This window comes from Zingiber officinale, chromosome 8B, assembly GCF_018446385.1.
Source record: "Zingiber officinale cultivar Zhangliang chromosome 8B, Zo_v1.1, whole genome shotgun sequence".
Taxonomy (NCBI): Eukaryota; Viridiplantae; Streptophyta; class Magnoliopsida; order Zingiberales; family Zingiberaceae; genus Zingiber; species Zingiber officinale.
Window position 1 is genome coordinate 77354619 of NC_056001.1, and position 14243 is coordinate 77368861.

General features: G+C 39.5%; 1 long non-coding RNA gene across 1 annotated transcript; it reads right to left on the reverse strand.

The window, feature by feature from the left end:
- Positions 1-11522: 11522 nt before the first annotated feature.
- Positions 11523-13818, reverse strand: LOC122016360. The gene is made up of 2 exons (XR_006121108.1): positions 13560-13818; positions 11523-11807 (listed from the first exon to the last, which is right to left on the reverse strand). It is a non-coding gene; the product is annotated as an uncharacterized LOC122016360 (long non-coding RNA).
- Between the last annotated feature and the right edge of the window lie 425 nt (positions 13819-14243).

The window sequence follows — 14243 nt, forward strand, 5'->3', positions numbered from 1 at the left end:
GCAAAATGCGACGGACAAAATGGAGTGTCAAAGCCGGCACAATCAGGTGGGAGGGTTCCGGAGTTGGAGGAGATTAAATATATGCAGAGCTTATACATGAAGAGCACCGTAGCAGCGCTGCAGTCCTTGAAACAGATTAGGAGCAAAAGTTCAACAGTCAAAACAGATTAGAAAATCTCGTGTTATATTGTTCTACCTTTGTTTTAATAGTGTTATCATTTTGTTGGTTGCTTATGAAATTTTGTTGGTTGCTTATGAAATTTCTTCAGAATGTTATAGATATTATTTTTGAATGTTAGAAAATTGTATATTAAATTTTATTTTGAAATTTAGTATTTTGAATGATTTATAATATTAAAAAATTGTGTATTAATTTTTTAAATTTTTTATCTAAAAAAGACAACGGTTTTTCACCGTTGTCGTAGATAGTTTAAAACTTTTGTTGAAGACCCTGTTATTAAAGGTAGACGCTCAAAGACAACGGTGAAAAACTGTTGTCTTTGAAGGAAAAGACAACGATTTTTCACCGTTGTAAAACTGTTGTCTTTGCCTTCAAAGACAACGGTTAAAAACTGTTGTCTTTGGGTACCCCTTTTAACAACACGGCCTTTAACAACAGTCCGAAAGAGGCTACGACAACGGTGAAAAACCGTTGTTGTTTGGCTTTTTTCTTGTAGTGAGTCTTGCTCTTGCCTTTGACTTGGGTCCTATCCTTACCTTTCAGCTTCCATTTGCCTTTTCCCTTTTACATCATCAAAATGATACTAGGATTTACCTTCTCAATGATGAGTTTAGCAGTTCTCAACATGCTCAACATCTCAGACAATGGCTTGTCAATTTCATTCATATTATAGTTCATGACAAACTGACTGTAGCTCTCAGACAATGATTGCAGAATAAGGTCAGTGGTTAATTCTTGGCCTAATGAGAATCCCAACCTTTGTAGATTCTCCACATACCCGATTATTTTGAGCACATAAGGACCTACGGGACTTCCTACTTGCATTCTGCCCTAAAATAGTGCCTTAGAGATCTCAAATCTCTCATGCCTTGCTTGTACTTGATATAGTTGTCTAAAATGTTCAACCATATCATAAGCATCCATGTTTTCACTTTGTTTCTGAAGCTCAGAGTTCATGGTGACGAGCATAAGGCATGATACATCTAATGCATCATCTTGATGCTTCTTACAAGTAGCCCTATAAGCTCTAGTGGCAGTAGTGGGGAGTGCTTGAAGAATGGGTTGCTCTAGGACGTACAATTTTCTTTCTTGCTTAAGAACTATTCTCAAGTTTCTGTACCAGTTCAAGAAGTTAGCTCCATTGAGCTTGTCCTTATTAAGGACAGATCACAGAGAGAGTGTATTCAACGTACTAGATGACATGGTGGTCTACAACATCAAAATGCAGAAAAAGTATCATATTCACATCATTTAATTAGGTCTTTAATTAAATGATTCTCCTACTGAATTCTAAAGCTTGGTAGAAACAAGTCTCTACTAGCTCTAAATCCAATCACGATGACATTCATGTGGGACAAGATCCATATTATACCTCATCTTGAGTTATCTTTAGCTAATCGTCAAAGACTTGTATAAATTAAGTAGGCAATGTGTACCATTTGGATAAAATCCATATTATACCTTATCTTGAGTTAGCTTTAGCTAATCGCCTAAGACTTAGTACAACTTAGGTAGACTGTTGGTCCCCGTGGGTGTTTTGATGTGATCAACCAAGTTAGTTAGGTTCTGCCTTGTGTTTGATCCCTGTGTCTAAGTGTGCAGGAGCTTAGGAGCGCAGGAAGTCGAGCGGAAGACGCAGCTAGAGAGAAGGATGGCACGGGAAGGGAGCCGACGGGCTCGGTGCGTCCGAAGGACGAGAGAGCTGCGGAAGAGTACACCGGTGGGCGAGAAGAACGTGCGCGGTGTTCAAGGGACGTTAAACCGGGGAGAAAGACTGCTCGAGGAGAAGGCTGGGAATTGGGTTCGGGTGAGCCCTATTCTGGTTGGCCGAAATCACCCAAAAGATCGGAGCGTCGAAAGTCAAAGTAAAGGAGAAAGTGGGCTGAAAACAAAGCTCAAGGCGCCTTAAACCAGTGCTTGAGGCGCCTCCACCTTGGAGGCACCTCAAAAAGCATTGGAGGCGCCTTCAATCTGGTTTAAGGCGCCTCCGACTGGTCAAAATGACCGTTTGCACCATGGATAAAGTTTTATCCGCTGACCGAGCTGGAGGCGCCTTTAACCTTGTTGGAGGCGTCTTGGACCCTCGGGATAGACTTTCCAGGAGCTATATAAAGGCCCCTAGAACTAGGAAATAGGAAACAACTCAAGCAATCAACTTTGTAGTCTTTCCTAGCAATAGTTCTAAGCTTCCAAAGTGTAAAAGGCTTCTCCACCTTCAGAGAAGGAGATTTTTCTAGTGCGCGCTTTTCATCGCCCTGGATTATCAACCTTCTTGGTTGTAACCAGGTTAACTCCCCGTCTTCTCTGTCCTTCTGTTTAGCTTTACTGTTTTAATTTTATTATTATTGCTATTGCACTTTCGAGTTGAAAAATCCGAGGAGGGTAGTTTTAATTTGTGCAGGCAATTCACCCCCTCTTGTCGGCCTTCCCTGCACCTACAATTGGTATCAGAGCCAGACCGTCTCAGAAGGACTAACCGCCGACTGAAGCACAACGATCAAGATGATGGCTGGAGCGAATATTTATCCCCTGAAGTTCGACGGAGACTTCGCGGCATGAAAACGTCGGATGAAGGTATTTTTCAAGATAGAATTTGACATTTGCTTAATTATGCAGTTCCAAAAGATAAAGAAGAAAATACGTGGAGCAAGAAAGAGCAAGCCGATTTTGTCGCCAACGGAAAGGCAGAATTCCACTTGCTTAGCGTGCTGCCACTACAAGAGGTAAGTCGAATCAGAAGCTACAACTCCGCGAAAGACCTCTGGAAGAAATTCCTAGAGCTTCACGAAGGTACCTCGGAAGCTAAGCTAGCGAGGCGCGACATCCTCCGGAACCAGTTAACGAACCTTTGGATGAATAACGGCGAGAAGGTAGCGCAACTCCAAGCAAGGATTAAGGAGTTAATAACCCAACTAAACAACCTTGGAGAAGAAGTAAAGAACCGGGACTCGATCCGGTACGCGCTCAACGCCTTCCCCAGAATTCCAGAGTGGGCCTCCTTAGTAGATGCGTACTATATCTCTAAGGACTTCGAGGTAAGTAGTTTAGAAAATTTATTTTCAACTTTTGAACTTCACGAATCTCGGATTACAGGGATAAACTGGAGAAAATAAGTCAGAACATTGCCTTAAAGGCAAGAACAAACGATTCTGACTCCGAAGCCTCGATCGACGAATCCGAAACTGCATTAATGGTAAGATGATTTAATAAGTTTCTTAAATCTAACAACTTTAGATCATAGAAGCATGAACGAAAAAGAAGAACGGTTCGGTGCTACAACTACAACGAAGAAGGGCACATCAAGAATGACTATCCAAAATTAAAGAGAAAGCAGAAAGAAAAGGAAAAAGTCAAGAACAAGAAGTCAGAATCCTCCAAGCACAAGAACTTGAAGGCCACTTGGTCAGATTCATCGTCTTCCGAATCAGATGTCGAAGACTTCTCAGGGTTAGCGCTAATGGCTAACCATCAGATGGAAGAAGAGTCAAGCTCAAAGATGAGCATAGATGAAGGGGGAGGAACATCATGAGAAGAAAGCGACGATGAAGGGGGAGCATCACCGAGTCAGGTAAGTCAGGTACGCAATCTAACCCCGACTCAGTCTTTTTGCTTTATTAAGTCTCTTTCTAAAGACTTATTCAAATTAGAAAAAGAAAATGTTGAATTGAAATTGAACCTAGTAAAAGCATGTCCACTAGAAATGTATGATAATCTAAAGTTAGAAAATGAAAAATTAAAAGTTGAAATTGAGAAATTGAAAGTTAATGATGCATGCTTAAATAAATTTCCAAAATCAAAATTAAGAATTTTTGAAAAATTAAACTGGTATATAAGAAAACATCAGGGCCAATTTAGAAGAATACCTAAAGGATATGTACCCCTAAGTTTTTGACCAACCCTGTAGGAAGGAACCTCTATTGGGTTCTGAAATCTATGCTAAATTAATTTTTTTTTGCTTTCAGAAGAAAAATTAAACGTTAAAATTTCTTTATGAAGGTTTGTCTAAGGAAGCAGTTGTTTCTCCAATAACCAAGAAGGCCTAGTACCTCGCCACGACCTGGAAGTTGAAATACTGAAATAAAATGTTTAATTAACTTTCTGAAAAAGCATTAAACTAGAATTAAATAATGTTTTGAAAGTTTTTTTTAAACATTCTTTTTGGAAAATTCTAAAAATTAATTTTGACTTAGAAATTCATTTTAGTTAGAAATTATTTTCTGAAAAATTCTGAAAATTCATTTTAACTTAGAATTTTTTTTAAAAAAAATTCTAAAAATTCATTTAACTTAGAAATTTTTTTGGAGAATTCAAAAATTCATTTTTGTCAATTTTTTTTTTATTCTAAAAACTCATTTTGACATAGATTTTTTTTAGTAGTTGCTAGATACTTTCTAAAATACTCTCTTATTATTACCCCATTTTTGCTGTGATCAAAGGGGGAGAGAAAAGTACAAGTTCAGGGGGAGAGAAGAGAATTTTTTAAAAATATTTTTGAAAACTCTTAAATAACTAGTTGCAATTTTATTTATTACAAATTTGTGCTTAACATGTTAGTTTAGTAATTTTCTTTTAAAATTACTTTTCTGTCTATTTTTACCCTAACTTGAACTTGGGTCGATGCATATCAAAAAGGGGGAGATTGTTGGTCCCTGTGGGTGTTTTGATGTGATCAACCAAGTTGGTTAGGTCCTGCCTTGTGTTTGATCCTTGTGTCTGAGTGTGTAGGAGCTTAGGAGAGTAGGAAGTCGAGCGGAAGACGCAGCTAGCGAGAAGGACGGCACGGGAAGGGAGCTGACGGGCTCGGTGCGTCCGAAGGACGAGAGAGCTGCGAGAAGAGTACACCGGTGGGGGAGAATAATGTGCGCGGCGTTCGAGGGACGTTAAACTGGGGAGGAAGACTGCTCGAGGAGAAGGCTAGGAATTGGGTTCGGGTGAGCCCTATTCCGGTTGGCCGAAATCACCCAAAAGATCATAGCGTCGGAAGTCAAAAGAAAGGAGAAAGTGGGCTGAAAACAAAGCTCAAGGCACCTTAAACTAGTGCTGGAGGCGCCTCCACCTTGGAGGCACCTCAAATAGCATTGGAGGCGCCTCCACATTGGAGGCGCCTTTAATCTAGTTTAAGGCACCTCCGACTGGTCAAAATGACCGTTTGCGCTGAAGATAAAGTTTTATCTGCTGACCGAGCTGGAGGTGCCTTGAACCTTGTTGGAGACGCCTTGGACCCTCAAGATAGACTTTCCAGGAGCTATATAAAGGCCCCTGGAACTAGGAAATAGGAAACAACTCAAGCAATCAACTGTGTAGTCTTTCCTAGCAATAGTTCTAAGCTTCCAAAGTATAAAAGGCTTCTCCACCTTCAGAGAAGGAGATTTTTCTAGTGCGCATTTTTCATCGCCCTGGATTAACAACCTTCTTGGTTGTAACCAAGTTAACTCCCCATCTTCTCTGTTCTTCTGTTTAGCTTTATTGTTTTAATTTTATTATTATTGCTATTGCACTTTTGAGTTGAAAAATTCGAGGAGAGTAGTTTTAATTTGTGCAGACAATTCACCCCCCTCTTGCCGACCTCCGCTGCACGTACATAGACAACGTTTACCAATTACATCCTATGTAACTCTTGTATCTTTAGGTGAACAAGACTATTTGTTCATTTGCACATCTTATGAAATCCATATTATAATTCATCTTGAGTTAGGTTTGGCTAATCGCCCAAGATTAGTATAATTTGAATTACATCGTATGGGTTATGCCTCTAAGTTCTCAATCCAATTGAGGTAACTTAGTTAAGTCACAACCAAAGTTCAATAGTCGGACATCACAATTATCCTGTCGCACTCTACTAAAATAAACGAGCCACTTTGCTTTGGCAAATCTGACTAAAAATGATCGAGGTAGTAGTGAGTACCAAACTTTGGTAGGCATATAGTAAAAGGACCTAATTATGGTGAAACTACACTTAGCACTCAATCATAGCACACATCAACATATATGCAAAATGAAACATGACATGGTTATGGCCCCTTAATCTATGATCCTCTCAAGCCAATGAGAAGATTGAAAAGTCAACCTAGGGCTAAGCATCTTCTCCAAGTGCCTCCTTGGTCATTGTGTGTTGTTGTCATTCTTCCTTTTTCTCACCATCGTCCAGTAGATTAATTATTCTCTAATTTGTACATTACAAAACCTAAAGAAACCTCAAGTTACATTCAAGGGTAGTCTAAATTTACAACAAGAATAATAAAAGATGAAGGCACGACGTGTAGGTCGTATTATGAATTACAACATACACACACATCCAATCACATTGGGGTTAAAGGCCATAACCATACACCATGTCATCTAACATACACAATATTTCTATGACATAAAATTTACTATGATTTCTACAAAGACTTATGAGTCGCAACGCCACGGTGGTCCCGAGACCCTAAGCCCTAAAATCGAATTTGTTTTGTTCCCAACAAGACACCATTAGCAAGACCTTGCTGGTCACAATACCAACTATGTTTCGTTCCCAAGAAAATAATTTTGGTTGAGACACATAATCTGGCTGAGATTCTCAATTATGATCGAAACTCATAATTTATAGATCATAGTAAACCTATCATGCAGTTTTATATCACATATAAAATTCTAACAACTTAGTATATCCCTTCGCAAGTGGCTCTGATACCACTATAAGGAACTAGGGCGCTAAACACGCAAAAGCGTAGCGGAAAACATCTAGTTCCTCCAAAAGATCCAAGTGAAAGGAAGCCATATACTAAGTCTTACATGAGAAGATTATACCTTTGATGCGTGCCCTTCGCAATCCCGACAGCAACCTTTCTTTGGATGTAGATCTCAGTGCGATCAAGTGTTCGCGCCTCTACGGTATCCACACGAACATGTTATGTTCGTCTCAGGAACTCTCGATCAGGAGAAGAACCAACTTTATGGTGCTAGCCACACAAGGTGATTCGGCCATGAGGAAGGATCGGTCAAGAGGAAGGAGAAGACAAAAAATGAACTTTTTTATAATCAATGGTCAAAATTCCTCCTTTTGTACTCCCATGGAATACCAAAAGTCAATTTGGCTCTTGATCTCCATTTTACCTCTTGATCTCCATTTTACCTCTTGATCTTCTTCATGAATTGACTCTTAGTCATCTTTCATGAAAAGTCTTTTGGTCAAGTCAAAATTAACCTTTCCTCTTGCCTTTTGGTCAAGTCAAAATTGACCTTTCCTCTTCCTTGGTGAATTCAAGTTCACCCAATGAGTCTAACTCATTGAACCTTATCAATCCCAATTGACTCTATAGACATCAATCTAAATTGACTCCATGAATCTAATTCAAATTAGACTCAATCCAATAATTAGATCCAATTGAGTCTAACTCAATGAGTCTAATTCGGATTAAACTTCTCTTTATTTTTATCTTAATAGGTTGGATTATTATATTGGATTAACCATTAATCTAATAACCTTATAAGCTTAATCATCTCATAATTGGCTCTTAGGGCTATTACTAACATCCACTTCCTCCAAACTCGGTCTATGTATCTCAGAATTAACCATGATATTGACTACGAATCTGTTACACCCCTTACCCAACATGCGTTAGGCTTTGCACGCTGTAATGATATGAGGGATATTTGGTCTTGGGATTGCACTAAAAATGAAGGATTCATCATTTGGTAGTTTCAACCTGACCATCCATTGTTTAAAATTGATGATAGTCTCATACCGAGTCAACCAACCCATTTCTAGGATCACATCGAAATCCACCATTTTAAGAACTATAAACTCTGCATACACCATACGATTTTACATCAACAACTGACAGTTCCTTTCCATACTATTGCTGTGTAGTTCTTCCCCAGAAGGTAAAGAAATGTTATATCCTATAACCATTTGGTCAGGTGTAATGCCCATTTTTACAGTATAGGCCACAGATATAAAAGAATGGGTAGCTCTAGAATCTATTAATGTGTGGGCAGGTAGATTGAAAACAAAGATCATACCTGTGATAATAGCAGAATCCGGATCCACCTGCTCTTGTGTCATCACAAACACCCTTCCCTTGATCGGCTCCTTGAGCTAGGGGCAATCTCTAGCAAAATGTCCCGACTTCTTGCATATGTAGCAAACATTTGAACCCATTAGGCATTGACCTGCATGAACCTTCTCACACTTGGGACACTAGACCTTGTCATCAACCTTGGGAGTAGTGCCTTCAATTGATCGAGATCCATGATGCCGTTGTCGTGGTTGTGTCAGATTCTACTGTTTCTTACCTTTAAACTAAGTAAGAACAGTCTTCTTCCTACTTGACTCTTGTTGTTCCCTTCCTTGATAGCCTGGTCTCTTGTTCTGTGCTTCCCTAATCATATCATTCTTGTCCCTCTCTAACGTCAGAGCCTGATCCACCGCCTCTTTGTATGTAGTAACCCGACTCAGCCCGACATCATGCTGAATTGCAGCTCTCAACCCCTCGGTGAAATGCTTCAGCTCCTCCGCTGGTTATCCTGCAAGCATGGGTATAAAGTATTGTCACCTCTCAAACTTCTTGACATATTCAACCCACTGTCATGTCTCCTTGCTGAAGCTCTAGGAATTCTCTTGCTAGTCGAGTTCTGATGTCGGTGGTGAAATACTTCCATAGAATACTTCTTTGAAGCCAACCCAAATTAAGGAAGTCAAATATATCACAGAGCGTGCACCCTCCCACCGAATACGAGCATCATCACGCAGCATGAATATGGCACACCAACCTTGTTGGTGTTTGTAAGTTGCATGAAGTCATAGATTGTTTCTAGTGATCGGAGTCATCCTTCCGTAATGATCAGGTATGTAGTGCCCTTGAATTCTGTCAGGTCAAGCTCCTTGAACTGTCTATAAACTGGGTTCACACTGGCTGTGGGGAAACTGGGTGCCTATTCATTTTCTCTATCTCTCAACAGTTGCTGGATCTGTTCTCTATGAATGCAGTTCTGCTCCTATACGAGCACGGTAAGTCCTGTTAGGAACTGACTGTTCTAGCCACCAATCTCACCATTGTTCCTTTTCGCTACCATAACCTATACATCCCAACATATGTTCATTAGTACCTCACATATGCATATTTATTTAATGTTCCTGTCATAGTCAAATTACCAAATCCAAGAGTATAATAAAGTAAAGCTTACAAACTTGAAGGTAGAAGTAGCCGAGTTCTTGATGAGATGGTGTGCGCACATTATCCTTTAGGAGTAGTGGCTCTAATACCAACTGAAAAGACTCTTAACTTACCACACATATCGGGGACCCATAACCAAAAATTTGCAACCTTCACCATCTAACGTGAAGACCAACATTCAATCATATAATTGTTGGATTTTTCGGGCCGCGAAAACCGCGTTTTCGCGTCGCGGAAACCCCGAATCACCCTAGCCATTGGATCTCGTGCGAAGAAAAATTTCGAAAACACGAGTATGAGTTTTAAACTACGATCTACAGTAGATCTACAAAGGAAAAAACATTTTTACCTTCGAAGCGTACCCTCGCAAATCCCGCTCGTCCAATGGTACGCCGGATCTCAAAGTTGTCAACGTAGACAACTCTCTAGTGATATCCACACGAACAAGAGGTGTTCTCTAACACTCAAGGATGGAGAAGAGAGCACCACAAGTGTGCTAGCACTCTCTAGGGCTCTCGGGTAGGATTGGAAGAAGAAGAAAGGAAAAGAAGAGAACACACTCCTCTAAAATCTCTATGTGACTTTCACTAACCTTTCTTCTTGGATTAGATTCACTCTCCTTTCTTCTCCCTTGCTTGAAACCCACGACCAAGAGAAGAGAAGGAGCAAGAAGAGAGCTTAGGAGGAGGAAGATCACTTGAATGAGAGTTACACTTACAAAATTGAAACTCTTTTTCATCTAATAAAGTGGTTTGTAACCTCCATGGGATACCAAGAGTCACAACTCTTGGTAACTCCCATGAGGTGGCACTTTACTTAAGTAACCATGATGATGTGGAGCATCATCATTTGTCCACTTAATGCCAACTCACCAATGAGGTGGCATAAAGTCAAGTCAAACTTGACTCTTCATCTTCCTCTCAAGTCAAGTCAAACTTGACTTAATCTCTCTCATGATTGATCTAATCCAACCATTTAATTCAAGCCAATTTAATATAATAAATCTAATTCATTTAATTAAATTGATTCAATGATTCATAATCTAAATTAGACTCATTGAACACATGAATCAACTTGAGTCCAACTCAATTAGCCCAATTAGGATTACTCTTAATCCAATTTAATTCATCAAATGAATCTAATCCTCTTGGTTCATCATATGAACCTAATCTCGATCCACTTGTTCTTTGTGTGTGACCCAATAGGTTCTTGTAACGTTGGCAATGCACCTAAACTCATTTAGAAACATAAGTAATGAGCGGTATCTAGCAATACATCATTACTACCCAAGTTACAAGAATGTTGAGATCCAACATCACCTTGTGACTACTAATTGTGACTCCTCACAATATATGACAAGTGTCCTTCTATCCTAAACATCTAGATTGATCAATGTGAGGCATAGACTGTGTCATCCTCTAATCAATCTAAATCTTGAACTCCAAGTAGACTCACTCAATCAAATGAGCTCAATATCCTATATTGACTCATTTGGGCATGGCCATGCACTTCGTGGTCTCACTCTATCAAGAATACCGATGTCTCTCCCGTCATATAGGAGGGATAGATCCCATCTACATCACTCACATCCCTCCGCATAATTTGTTACATACCCAGTAATCGCCTTTATGGTCCACCCAGTTACGGGTGACGTTTGACGAAACCAAAGTACATAACTCCTTATGTAGGGATCCATGGTGACTTCAGGTCTAAGGACTAGTAGTCATACTAATAGCCACATGAGAAAGTATATGACACTCATATAACGATCCATGATACTTTCTCATGGCGGGTCATTCAGTATACATTCTCTAATACATACCCATGTGTCAACTTGATATCTCTATATCCATGACTTGTGAGATCAAGTCATCGAGTTGACCTACATGCTATTCTTATTACATTAACATTGTCCCTGAATGTTAATACTCGACTATGAATGATTAAGAGTAGTGTTCCCTATATCATCTCACTATCGGTTCAACTAACCGATTGATATAGGTGAGAACCGTCTACTCAAGGATGTTATTATACTTAGTTTATTTGGCACCAATACAAGTAAGTATAATAACCAAAAACCAAATGCCTTTATTTATATAGAATATGATACAACAAGTCCAAAATACAATCATCAAATGATTGGCTCTAGGGCTCTAGCTAACAATAATAAAACCTCTCAAACATTGTTGTTAAAAAACCATAGTAAAAAATAATAATCTCATCATACATGAACCACCATAACCAACCCAAACCATAGTTTCAAGATCCAAAGAGTTTGAGTAAAGGAAAAAAGGAAAATAGAGACACCAACACTTCTCCTCCTACGTGTAAAGAATAGACTCTACAGAAACAAGAGTCTTCACAACACTCCTAAAGGTCCTCGGACAATGTGTCATGGTACCATCTCGCCTCCTCGTCTACTCCGTGTGCATGCCCCTCCATAATGTCCTGGGAAATGTCTCCCTCACCTGCATCATGTATATCATGAGTCTATAAACGCAGCAAGAACATTCCAATATAAAGAATATGACATCCATAAAGAAGAAGGATCAGTAGTTATCACTTGAGCATAGAATGCCACTTGAATACAAATAGAGGAAAATACAGTCAGTAAGAAAAAAACAACACAACTAGTAAAGATGAATATGTCACACATGTGGTAACTATCACTTGAGCATGTTCATTTGGTTCATGATCATAACCTTAGAGGTACCTCTTAGGAGAACCTATAATCATATAGCCGAAGCCAACATACTTTATCGTATCAGTCTTTATCGATCATGTTTGGAAGGGCCCTCCCCGGAGCTCATCCCAGGGTACTCAACCCGTACTGTCACCACATATACTCATACTCATCTAATTAACTACATAAAAACATAACATATTCTTGTCATAATTCACAATTTAAAGTGCATAGTGCTACAAATTTAGAGAAAACTATGATAGAACAATTACTTAAAACATACTCATTCCCATTCTACCGGAGTCTGTTCTTGAAATTCCATTAACAAAAGGACTAGCTTAACATCCAGAATCGACCACCATCTATCAAATTTGCCTTTCAATTCTATACCAGAAAATTCAACCAGCATGAGAGAAAATAGCACAACAATGAAAATGAATCAGAACCTCCCAAGTTGAACGAAGTACAGCAACAAAAATGAAACAAAGCCACCGCCGCCGGTCGCCGACCGTCGCCGTAGCCGGTCGCCGACCGTCGCCGAAGCCCGGCGGTGGTCGGCGGCCGGCGGCGGTCGGCGGCGGCCGATGGCGGTTGGCGGCGGCCGGCGGCGGTCGACTGTGGGGGGCAGTGGCCGACGGTGGACTAAGGGTATATTCGGTATTTAAATTTTGGTGGGACGGTGACCTCGTAATGTAATCGGATTACATAGCATTTGCTTTGTAATCCAGATTACAAATCTTCACTACATTTTGTAATCCATATTACATTACATTACAAGTTTAAAAGTGAAACAAACAAAATAATCTACCTTGTAATGTAATCAGGAGTACATTACAAGGCAGATTACGCCCTACCAAACGCAGCCGAATAGTAGTAACAAAGTTATTAATCACGTCCTATGACATCAAAGTCTATTCAGCATAGCAGAATCAAATGGGAGAACCAAAAACTTCATCAAACACAGCATAACACCCCAACAATTTGGCCAAAAGTCCGAACACAATAAGGAAAGTGAGAGCATCATCAATCGAAGCCTAAACTAACAATATCTACTCAAGATTTCGGAAGCAACCAGGAGAAGCAAAAATTTCATTAATCGAAGCTTAAACTACCAGAAAACTATTCCAAAATTCTACGACAACTAGGAGAACAAGAGCAACATTGAATCAAATCACATCATACCTAATTATGCCCAAAAATTTAGTGCAATCTAAAGAAGTAAGAACAACATCCATAAATCAATTCGAAACCCCTCTCTAAATCTGTATTAGGAAACTGAAAACCCTGATAAAATAACAAGAAACAATATCACAGTACATCCAGTCGGAACCCATCAAAAACCCCATCGAGAATCTCAAACCACCGAGAAGAAACCAAGCCAATACTCGATTCAACTCAATGCCCTAATCCAGTGTAGAAAATCAAAAAGAAACCCGTGATTGAACAAGAACATCATAAGAAGAAACAGTCAAATCGCAATCCATTCATCCAATCGGACATCAAAGACTCAACTCCTCCTAGGTCCCTATCCTCTTACCTCATGGATCTCACACCTACACAGGGGAGTGAACTTGCCTTTCTCTCCCTGCCACTGTTGGAAGCCCTCATCTAGTATTACCGTACCTCCGGTGAGGCAGTTGACGGTCTCAATGTTCAGTCGTAGTGTCCTCCGCGTGATCATCGGCGTGCGGTGGAGCTTGGCTAGAGCTCAGAGCACAGTGAGATGCTTGGCCAAAAATGGTGAAGGTGAAAAGGGCAAAGGAGGTGGTGATTCGGGAGGAACAGTGTATATGGGGGATTTTATATACCTAGGGTGATTAATTCCAACTTAGGCTAATCAAATTAATCAACTTCCAACCTAATTTGGTGTCATCATCAAGTTTAATAATCTCTATCCCCTTAAAACATGTCATACAAGTTTATTTTAAATCCTGAAAAAATCCTAAAATTTGTAGAAAAATTTTTGTAAGTTAATTCCTTAATTAACGCTCATGAGACCTTATAAATGCAATCTCTACTACTCCATATGAGATATGGATTGGTAAGAAACCTCATTTATCTTATTTGAAGATATGGAGTTATCCTACTTATGTAAAGGGAACTATATAAGATAAGTTAGATGTTAAGTCTAATAAGTGTTTATTTATTAGTTACCCTAAGAAAATAAGGGGTTATCAATTTTGTTATCCCTTGGAACAAAAAAATATTTGTCTTACAACAT